At 32.2% G+C, this 9290-nt stretch overlaps 1 long non-coding RNA gene across 2 annotated transcripts in view; it reads right to left on the bottom strand.

Annotated features, from left to right (window-relative positions):
- Window positions 1-5016: 5016 nt before the first annotated feature.
- LOC130855228 (uncharacterized) overlaps window positions 5017-9290 on the bottom strand; it is a 97762-nt gene continuing 93488 nt past the window's right edge. The window contains exon 3 of one of the 2 annotated variants that reach the window (XR_009054259.1): window positions 5017-5091. This is a non-coding gene — a long non-coding RNA (uncharacterized LOC130855228). Of the gene's footprint in view, window positions 5092-7247; window positions 7461-9290 lie in introns of those variants that run through there. The other variant, XR_009054258.1, reaches the window with a different exon arrangement.

Raw genomic sequence — 9290 nt, 5'->3', positions numbered from 1 at the left:
AGCAGAAACTTTATAGAACAGGAGGGAGTAAGATGATATATTCAAAGTGCTCAGAGAAAAATAAACTGATGACCAAGAATACAATATCTGGCAAAGGCAAAGATGTCCTTCAGAAATATTCCCTAAAACAAAAGCTGAGGGAGTTCATCATCACTAGACCCTTCTTACAAGAAATCCCAAAGGAAGTTCTTCAAGTTTAAATAAAAGGACATTAAAGTAACAACATGAAAACATATGAAATTTTAAAACTCAAAGTAAATATATTGTCAAATCTTGAATACTCTAGTAATGTCATGGTGGTATATTCATCACTTTATCATAAAAGTTAACAGACAAAAGTATTAAAAACAAATATGGCTATATTAATTTGCTAATGGATACAAAATATAAAAAGATCTAAAATGTGACATGAAGAGAATAAAAGATGTGCAGGGGATAGCAAATGTATAGATTTTTTTTATTTTATGCAACTTAAGGCATTATCAACTTATAACAGACTGTTATAAATATAAGAGGTCTTATGTAAACCTTATGGTAACCACAAAGAAGAAACCTCTAGTAGACACATGAAAGAGAAAGAAATCAAAGTATGCCACTACAAAAAAAAAATCAGCAAATCATAAAGAAATATGCTAAGAGAGGAAGCAAGAAATAAAGGAATGACAAAACAGCTAGAAAACAATTAACAAAATGACGATAGGAGTCTTTATCTACCAATAATTACTCTAAATGTAAATAGATTAATTTCTTCTATCTAAGGACACAGAGTGGTGGAATGGACAAAACAAACAGGATCTAACAATATGCTACCTACAAGTGACTTTAACTTTAAGAACACACATAGGCTGAAAAAGAAGGGAAGGTAAAAGATATTTTGCTAATTGCAACCAAAATAGAGTAGGGAGGCAATATTTTTAGCAGACAAAATAGATTTTCTGTCAAAATCAGTCACAAGAAACAAAAAAGAGTCTATATTCAATGACAGATGGGTCAATTCATCAATAGGATACAGTAATTGTAAATATATAGGCACTCAACATTGGAGCACTTAAATATACAAAGCAAACATTAATAGAACTGAAGAAATAGACAGCAATAAAATAATACAACAGGACTTTATTATCACTCTTTCATCAATGTCTGAATCACTCAGACAAAAAATTAGTAAACTACAGAGATGAATAACACTATAGAATATATGAACCTAATAGAGATATACAGAACAATCCACCCAACAGAATTAGAAAACTCATTCTTCTCAAAAACACATGGAACACTCTCCAGCATAAATCATATGTTAGGCCACTAAACAAGTCTTAACAATTTTTAAAAGATGGAAATCATACCAATTATTCTTTCCTTCCACAATGGTATGAAATTAGAAATCAATAACTGGAGAGAAAATGGAAAATTTATATATACGTGGAAATTAACACAATTCTGAACAACGAAAATTAAAAAAAGAGAAATCAAAAGGTATCTTGAGACAAACAAAAATGGAAATAACATACTAAAACTCATGGGATGCAGCAAAAGCAGTTCTAAGAGGGAAGTTTATGGCAATAATCACCTAGATTAAAAAAAAAAAAAGAAAGACTCAAAAACAATCTAATATTATACCTCAAGGAAATATAAAAAGAAAAACAAATTCAGCCCAAAATTAGTATAGGAAAATAAATACTAAAGAATAGAGAAAAAAATGAAATAGAAATTAGAGAGACAGTAGAAAAGATCAATAAAACTAAAAGATAATGTTTTAAAAGATAAACCAAACTGACAAACTTTTAGCTAGATTAAGAAAAAAAGAGAAGGAACTCTAAATCATAAATGAAAGAAGAGACATTATAACCGTTACAACAAAAACAGAAAGGATCATAACAGATTATTATGAACTATTATACACCAACAAATTGGATAACTGATAAGAAATGGATAAATTCCTAGAAACATACAACCTATCAAGACTGAATCATGAAGAGACAGAAAATTAGGGCACACTAATAACAAGTAAGGAGACTGAAGCAGTAAACAAAAACTTCTAACAAAGAAAAGCCCAGAACCAGCTGGCTTCACAGAAGAATTCCACCAAACATTTAAAAATGAGTTAATGACATTTCTTCTCAGATTCTTCCAAAAAATTGAAGACAGGGAACAATTCCAAACTTATTTTATGAGATCAGCATCATTTTGATAACAAAGGGAGAAAAATACAACATTAGAAAAGAAAATTACAGGCTAATATTCCTAATACAAGCCAACCTTATTCAACAGACATTAAAAGAATCATACACCATGATAAAGTAGGATTTATCACTGGAATGCAACAATAATAAGATAGTTTAACATATGCAGATCAATAAATGTGATGCAACATATTAACAGAAAGAAGGATAAAAACCATATGATCATCTCAATAGATAGAAAAAGTATTCAAAAAAATTCAACATCCTTTTCTGACAAAAACTCTCTAACAAACTAGGTATAGATGAAGTGAATGTAAACATAATAAAGTCCACATATGACAAGAACATCATATGACAGCTAACATCACATTCAATAGTGAAAAGCTGAAAACTTTTTCTCTAAGATCAGGAACAAGACAAGAGTGCCCATTTTTACAACTTCTATAATTTTCAACTTTGTCTCTATTAATAATTTCTATTCATAAATTAAGAAAGAAAAATGAATAATTGGTATCTATATCACAAAAGAAGTTAAACTGTCTCTCTTTGTAGATGCCATGATCTACAAAGAGATCTATATATAGAGAAAACCCTAAAGACTTCATTAAAAAACTTTGAGAACTAATAAATAAATCCAGTAATGTTATAGGATACAAAATTAATATATAAATGTCAGGTGCATTTCTATATACAAACAACAAACTATCTGAAATGAAATTAAGAAAACAATCTCATTTACGATAGTATGAAAAAGAATGAAACACTTAGGAGTAGATTAAACCAAGGAGATAAAAGATCTGCACACTGAAAACTATCAGACACTGATGAAATAAACTGAGGCAGACACAAATAAAATGAGGAAGACATAAATGGAAAAATAGCCTATGTTTGTGGTTTGCAAGAATTAATACTTTTAAACTTGCCATACTATGCAAAGTGATCTACAGATTCAGTGCAATCCCTGTCAAATTTTCAATGACATTTTTCATAGAAATAGGAATAATACCACAAAACTTTTAGGAAACCACAAATTGCCAAATGGACTACACACAGCCAAAGCAATCTTGAGAAAGAAAAACAAAGCTGGAGCAATTAAACTTTCTGGTTTCAAAATATATTACAAAGCTATATTAATCAAAACACTATGGTACTAGCATAAAAACAAACACATAGACCAGTGGAACAAAATAGAGAGTCCAGAAATAAACCGACACATTTATATTCAAATAATCTTTGACAAGGTCACCAAGAAAGACACAGAAAGGATAGTGTCTCTTCAATAAATCCTGTTGGTAAATTGGATAACTACATTGCAAAAGAATGAATTTGGACTCTATTTTATACCATATATAAAATTTCCTTTGAAATGGATTAAAAACTTAAATGTAAGACCCAAAATCCTAAGACTCCTTGGAAAAAAATAGGGAAAAACCTCATTTATATTGGTCTTGGAAATGATTTTTGGATATGACACCAAAAGCACAGGTAACAAAAGCAAAAGTAAATAACTTGGACTACAGCAAACCAAAAAGTTTCCATATAGCAAAGGAAATAATCAATAAAATGAAAAGAAAACCGATAGAATGAGAGGAAATACTTGCAAGTCAAATATTTATGAGGTTAATATCCAAAATATTTAAGGAACTCATATAACTCAATAGCAAGAAAACAAATAACCTGATTGAAAATGGGCAGCAGACCTGAACAGACATTTTTCCAAAGAAGACATACAGATGGACAACAGGTGCATGAAAAGGTGCTCAACATCATTAATCATCTAGGAAATGCAAATCAAAACCACAATCAAAATCACCTCACATCTATTAGGATAGGTAGTATTAAAAAGACAAGAGACAGCAAGTGTTAGCAAGTGTATGGAAAAAGGGAATCCTTGTACTGTTTGTGGGAATATAAAAGCAGTGTGGAGGATGTTCAAAAACTAAAAATTAGAACTATTATATTATCCAGAAATTACACTTCTGGATTATCCAGAGGAAATGACATCAATATCTCAAGGAAATATTTGTAATCACATGTTCACTGCAGGATGTCACAATAGCCAAAATATGAAAACAAGCTAAGTGCCCACTAACACATAAATGGATAAAGAAAATATTGTATATATACAATATGTGTATATGTTATATATTCATTGTATATTGTATATATTATATTTTATGCATAATATATAATTAAACAATATTAAGCCATAAATAAGAAGGAACTCCTTCCATTTGTGACAACAAGGTTGAACCTGGAGTACATAATGTGAAATGAAATAAGCCAGACACAGAAAGACAAATATTGTATGATCTCACTTATTTGCATTACCTAAAAAGTTGAACTCTGTAAAGCACTGTAGAACTTAAAGAATACTTCTATTAAAAATAAGTAATTAAATAATTAACATAAATTTAAAAGTTGAAGTATTAGAATGAGAGAGTAGAACACTGGGTTCCAGGCCTGGTAGGTGGGGAAAATGGGAAAATGTTGGTCAAAGTGTATAAACTTTCAGTTATAAAATGAACTAAGTTCTGGGCATCTAATCTACAGCATAGAGATTATAGTTAATAATACTGTATTTTATACATGAAATTTGCAAAGATAATATATCTTGTGTTCTCACCACTCACAAAAATGTGATACTATGTGAAGTGATGGGTATATCAATTAACTCAAATGTAGTATTTGTTTCACAACATAAACAAAATATTAAGCCATCATGTTGTACACCTTTAAAAGAAAAACATCATGTTGTATAACCTAACAAAATAAAATGGATGGCTACTGAGAAAAAAATAAAATAAAAATAAAATCTTGCATCTTACTCACATAGTTCTAAGGCTGTCATCACCTGCACTTTTCTCTTCCTGTATTCACTCATGCTTTCTTTCTCCTCAGAATAACTCTGAAAGACAACAGAAATCTTTTTGCCTCTGCTACTCTGCTATATGGCAAAACAGGACTTGATTTTGAAACTTCTGTTTCAAATAGACGTTAACTTTGGAAAGAAAGTTAAAAAAAAAAAAGAAAGAAAAAAGAAAGAAAACTTTTAAAGGGAAAATAACTGGAAGTACTTGCAATATTAATCCTAAAAATACTGTTGCCTTTTCCTGCCAATTATTTCCCTTGCAATTCCACTGGGCTTCTAATTCATTAACAGTACCAACCATAGCACTAATTTTAGGGGTACAGAATGCTTTAATGTCAAAATCAAATCAAAATGATCTTTTACCATCTGATATTCATTTCACAGAACATAAAAATGAGCAAAGTGCCCATACTTACAGAAGATGAAAATAAAATATGTTAGGAACAGCTTTTTATTAAAATAATTGTGCAACAGAAAAAGATAAAACTTGTTACTTATAATCAATATACTTTTATAAGTTAAAATGATCAAATATTTCCCTGTAAGGAACCTCAAAATACAAGCTCTTAGTATTAATTTTTTCTTTTCCTATGGCCTACAAATAGCAAAAACAGGCTCTAGTTCTTTGTTTCACTGAATTCACCCTTGGACAGTTGAAGAAAACACATATTTTTGACATGAAACATGAAGAACTTTACATATATTTAAAATGGTGTCAGGTTAAATACATAATTAACTTGAAGATTAGCCATTGTAAATTCACATTACTTTATACAATAAAAATGAAAGTAGTTATTTCCTACTATTTTGGAAGAAATTAGGTTGTAACCACATATGTCATGCCAGGGCTAAGAGCCAAACAGTGAGAAAACAATAATTTTCAAATTGTTTCGATTAAGTCTTCTATTCCCAAAGCTAATTAAACAGGACTTTTTGCCTTGATCTGAAGTATAGTGCATTACGATATGTTGACAGAGTCTGGGAAATGTATAATGCAAGAAATTTATACATTTACATTTAGCTATTGCGTTTTTTGAAACTGTGTAAAAATTAGCGTTAAAGAAAAACAAGGTCAAAAACAAGGTCAAATGTGGATATGTGGATGTTAACTGAAGTAGGTATTTGCCTGTGTATTAGTCTTCTATTGCTGTATGACAAATTACCAAAACCTTAATGGTTTAAAACAACACACTTTTATAATCTTATAGTTTCTTTGTCCAGACATAGCTTGACTGGATCCTGTGACAGGGTCACTCACAGACACTCAAGGTGTCCACCTGGGCTTTATTTTCATCTGGAGACTTGAGTAGGGATGAATTAACTTCAAAACTGCTGGCCCTGGATTCTTGCTGGCTGTCAGCTAGAGGCTCTAAGAAAGAGGTCACCCATAGTTCCCTGCCACGTGGCCCTTTTTCTTGGACAGTTTACATATTCAAGGGCAGCATTAGAGTGGGAACAAGACTGCTAGCAATACAGTCTTATAAAATGTAATGTAATCAGAGGGACGGCATCCTTTTCCTAGAGCCTACACATTAAAAGCAAGTCACAGGTAAAGGGATTACACAAGGCATGAATACTCAAAGTGGGAATCATCAGCGGCCACCTCAGGGTATGTTTGCCACTACAGTCAGCAAAAACATGTATGTTTCCAGATTAAAAACAAGTAGATACATTAGTAATTAGGAAGGAAGAGTTTAGAACATATAAAATACTAGCTAAAGAAGTCATATGCTACAACACTGTTCTGGTCATATCATTTCTTTCAAATCACACCCTTAGCTTCAGTGAAATGGCCAGTCATGGGTCAGTGGTTGTAACATTAAATGTAGGAGCTGAGTTTAGTCATTTATTCTACTGGTTAATAGATAGAAAGATAGACAGATAGATGATAGATAGATAGATAGATAGATAGATAGATAGATAGATAGATAAAGTAGATAGACACACTCAGGCATATCCTCAGAGTACCATGTTGTGGTATACTGGTGCAATAATTGCCACTAATTTGTCCTTGTCTCCATGACCCTGTATCCCTCCCCCTTGCAAAATTCTACCCTGCACTGACCTTGTACTTGGCCATGTGACTTGCTCTGGCCAATGTGAGACAGTAGCAAATGTGTCATAAGCTGAGGCTTGAATAGTAATTAAGCACTGGGGCTTGCTTTCTCTCCATTATTAAAATTTGTCACCATCATGGAAACAAAACTGGACTAGCCATTGGATGATAAGACATCCATAAACCCACTTGTTGCCATTACCCCAGCCACTAGTCAGTCAAACCTTAGAAGCAGAGCTGCCCACTAGACCAGCAGTTGATTGCAGATGTATGAGAAGTCCCAAGTTAAACCATCATGTGAACTTTCTTGCTGAATCCAATCCAAACTGATGATGCACAGAATCAGAAGCTAAAAAAAAAAGTGTTGTTTAAACCACTAGATTTTATGGTTGTTGGTTAAGCAACCAAATATAGCCATTAAATACATCTGTTGATTATATCCAATAATTATAGACACACATATATATGTAAACACACAAAAAAAGTGTGTATATGTGTATAAAATCCCAGGTTCATAAATATTACTTGATACTGGTTGTATTTTAGGAGGAAGCTAAATAACATGAATATCTTCATATAAACATTCCTTATATTACTAAACTATGATTTCCTGTTCTCTTTTTTTTTTTTTTTTTTAGCAACACAACAAGTATTAGGACTGTGCCCAGCAAAGATCATTACTAAGCAATGAAATATTTTGAAAGAGGTTTTATTCCTCTTTTTTTCAAGAAGGAATTGCTGTTGCCTGATTGTAGCAGGCAAGTCTGTAATCAAACAAGTTCTAACAAGAATTATATTACTTCAGTCATTTTTAGTAACCAGGACATTACGGCTGCATTTACGGTGTGTAAGAAAACACAAATTTAATTAGCTATATTGTGGAAGAGGACACAGATGGAAATATTTTAAAAGATGCATATATCAAAGAAAGAAAAGATGCTGTAGCTTTGCTTTTATGACAAAAGGAGCTAAAATATACCTCTATTCTGATACAAAGGAATTACTACTTTATCCTTGTATGTTGATTTACTAAAAGCAAAGATGTTTGTGGGTACTTTTGAAGTATGTTCTCAAAACAGTGAGGAGGATTTAGAAAGTTTTGCATATCATAAAAATGTTGGGACTTCCCTGGCAGTCCAGTGGTTAAGACTCCGCTGCACTTCCACTTTCCACTTCCTGTTGGGATCTTAGTTGGTTCAATCCCTGGTTGGGGAACTAAGATCCCACATGCCACGTGGCACAGCTAAAAAATAAACGTTGTTCCAAGCCATCTAACTGACATTAGAATTTAAATAAATCCACACTGATTATATTTAATGTTTTCTTTTTTATTGCTATAATTTATAAAATATATCACACCGTAATTTTTTTTAATATTTATTTATTTACTTGGCTGCATTGGGTCTTAGCTGCAGCACATGGGAAGTACTTCTCTCTGTCTAGTCATTAACAAAATATCTGGATGAAAGTAAAAGATTTAATTAATTATCTAGGTGTTTAAATGGTGAGCATATAAATGTAATAGCCACATGTAAACACTTTAGGGCATTTTTTGACCTAATAATTCCTCCCATCATATTTATTTAAAGATCAATAAGGGACAAAATACAAAGTGGTTAAAATATCCTCTACTTCCCAATAATCACCATACGCTAAAGATTTTTTTTTTTACTTTTTAGAAATTTTCAACTTTTTTTTTTTAAGCTCTTTATTGGAATATAATTGCTTTACACTCTTGTACCAGCTTATGAGTTACATCAAAGTGAATCAGCTGTTTTTATACACATTTCCCCATATCCCCTCCCTCCCGCGACTCCCCCCTACCCTCCCCGTCCCGGTCCTCTAAGGCATCACCCATCATTGAGTTGATCTCGCTTTGTTATACAGCAACTTCCCACTAGCTATCTATTTTACAGTTGGTAGTATATATGTGTCTATGCTACTCTCTCACTTCATCCCAGCTTCCCCTTCGCCCCCGCCCCCCAACCCCGTGTCCTCCAGTCCATTCTCTGCATCTGCACCCAAATATCTTGTTTCCTAAGTACCCCTTGAATCTACTTTGTCTCTCCAATTCTCTGCCATTAATTTAGATCTGGTCCTCTTCAATTTTTGCCTGGACTACTGCACTGGCTTCTTAAATTGTCTCTTTTCCTCCTCTCTTGTTTCTTCCTGATCTTTG

The sequence above is a fragment of the Hippopotamus amphibius genome, chromosome 1, assembly GCF_030028045.1.
Source record: "Hippopotamus amphibius kiboko isolate mHipAmp2 chromosome 1, mHipAmp2.hap2, whole genome shotgun sequence".
In the NCBI taxonomy this organism is placed as follows: Eukaryota; Metazoa; Chordata; class Mammalia; order Artiodactyla; family Hippopotamidae; genus Hippopotamus; species Hippopotamus amphibius.
This window is presented reverse-complemented; position numbering and strand designations above follow the sequence as displayed.